We start from the raw sequence: 2,305 nt of genomic DNA, 5'->3' as shown, positions 1-2,305 counted from the left end.
CTAGCTTCTCTCAGACTTCATATGTCACAAATGGTTTTAAAACAGGTGGTCTTGAAGAACAGAAATTTGCTACACCAGGAGTGCAAGCCTTGGTACAGGCAGTAAGTTAATTTTAACATAGATATCTTTATATCATTTCGATTAATTTTAAAAATGGATCACTACCTTTATTATTTTTCATTTAATTTGATGAAGAAAATATTTTTCAGTTCATTTTAAAAATTTACAAAAAAAATGTTATCTGCATATGGGTGACAACGTACGGACAGTATTAACATATAAATGAATACAATCCCAAATTAAAGCTTTGTCTTACTCATCACAAAACTTTGAGGAATTCCAAAACTAAATTAAAATACAGTTATCTATACACAATATTGACGACGCATTTTCCCGTTATTTCCCAATCATGCCAAGGAGCACACGGTAAGACCGGTTGGCAGGGGATACTCATTCCCCTCCGTGGCACCTGATCCCACCTCTAATGTTTTGAAGGTTCGTGTTTGCTCTGCTCCTATTTTGCATTGTTTTTTGGACTTTTTATCTGTAATTTTGTTCGTTATCTACATATGTTTCATACAGAACCCTATGATGACGGCGAATTTAAGACAGAATACTGTATGTTAATTTTTCGTAATTTTTTATTCTCAATTTTGTGCATTTACTTTTAATACTATCCGATAAAAAATTTTGAAAATGTGAAACTTACTTTTGAGCGATAAATACATTTCAGAATCGTGGAGATATTATTCGAATGCTTCCTTATGATATACTGAAACCTATTGGACAAATGAAAGCTTTGGTATTTAGAGAACAGCTCGTCGCGGGGACTAACTACTTTATCAAGGTATTTATCATAAAAGGACGAAAATCTATTAAAGAATCACAAAATTACAATATTTCTAAACCTTTGTTGGTCTTTTTTTTTTACCACAAAAGATACACAATCACCCTAAATTCAAATTCTATACTAATAAAATTGTAACTAACAAAATGACCGCATTAACTTTCATTTCCGTTAACATTTATTCTTTATGAAAATGTGGATATATATAGCTATAAATGAAAATAAATATAAAAACCGATTAATTATATCTTATTCTCAAACATGATACATTTATTGACTGAGTTCGAGGGCAACATGCGTTTTGTCTTAGGCTATTTGCCTCAGGTCGTTAGGCTAAAACAGAATGTTTTGTTATACCTTTTTAAAAAATATTTTTTGACACACATACGTCTCGTACTGTTCTCCGTGACGTAAACCTCAGGTTCGTCACTGTTAAACGTCAACGAATGTAAATGAGATTAAGCTCCGCCTATTCTGTGACGTAAGTGGTCTAACACCTAATCGTCAGGCTCAACATCTCACTCAGCGGTCAAACATCCTTTTTTATGCCCGCTCAGTAATTATAAAACATTACGACTGTTAGACTTTTTTCGTATAGATTAGGAATAAATTTTGAAAGGTATAGCAACATATTTTATATCCGTCAAAAATGATCTTTTAATAATCAGGTAAAATTAGGAGGAGGACGCGGTCGGCGACCCCAGTTCATACACGTCAGAATCTATGCTGACCTGAAAAACAAGAGCAGAGTGGACGATGTCAAATTTGCCAACCAATACGACCCCATTGATTTCTTCTAGAGATTGAAAAGATGGACTTAGCTCTTTGTCAACTAGTATGACCCCATTGAATTCTTCTAGAGATTGAAAAGATGTCGTTTATATTACAAAGCATTCAGTTGAAATAAATTATTGTTACAAATATGAAAGACTGTGTGTTATCTTAAGCTTAATGCAAGTGTCGAAAAGCTGAACATTTAGTTGAAAACTCCCTTAAAAATGAAGACTCTTATAGATCAATAAAATGAAAATTATGAATTTTAAGATAGATGGACAAACTTCGAACAACATGAACAATGCCTAGGGTTCCTTAATTATAACAGTAAGTAAGTAAATATTTTATCATTGTAAAAAGTGTATACAGTTTATCAATACAACAATACATTACCAAGATAACAATACATTACAGCCTGACCATTGGACATAATGTCACTTTAGTATACGTGTACAGTATTTCCAATTTCAAAAGAGAGTACGCATCATTTTAATTTGATGTGCATAAATCTGTTTGTCTTATTGAAAGCATGAAATTAAAGAGTGGAAGTTTGTCTTTGGTTATTTTTCATTAAAGCATTTAAATCATCCTCGGATGTCAATCGTTACAAAAGGACTCGTCCATTTCTTTAAAATTGAGAAAACAATGTTCTATGCATTTAATATTATAAGACATCCATGCCTT

The 2,305-nt window shown here is 32.2% G+C and overlaps 1 long non-coding RNA gene across 1 annotated transcript; it reads left to right on the top strand.

The window, feature by feature from the left end:
* Positions 1–1,732, top strand: LOC134241286 (uncharacterized). The gene is made up of 3 exons (XR_009986629.1): positions 1–101; positions 734–847; positions 1,516–1,732. It is a non-coding gene; the product is annotated as an uncharacterized LOC134241286 (long non-coding RNA).
* Positions 1,733–2,305: the final 573 nt, after the last annotated feature.

This window comes from Saccostrea cucullata, unplaced genomic scaffold, assembly GCF_032062105.1.
Source record: "Saccostrea cucullata isolate Sc308-1 unplaced genomic scaffold, CSIRO_AGI_Scuc_v1 ctg222, whole genome shotgun sequence".
NCBI classification, from domain to species: domain Eukaryota; kingdom Metazoa; phylum Mollusca; class Bivalvia; order Ostreida; family Ostreidae; genus Saccostrea; species Saccostrea cuccullata.
The sequence above is the reverse complement of the archived record's forward strand: the minus strand, read 5'-3'. Positions and strand labels throughout refer to the sequence as shown.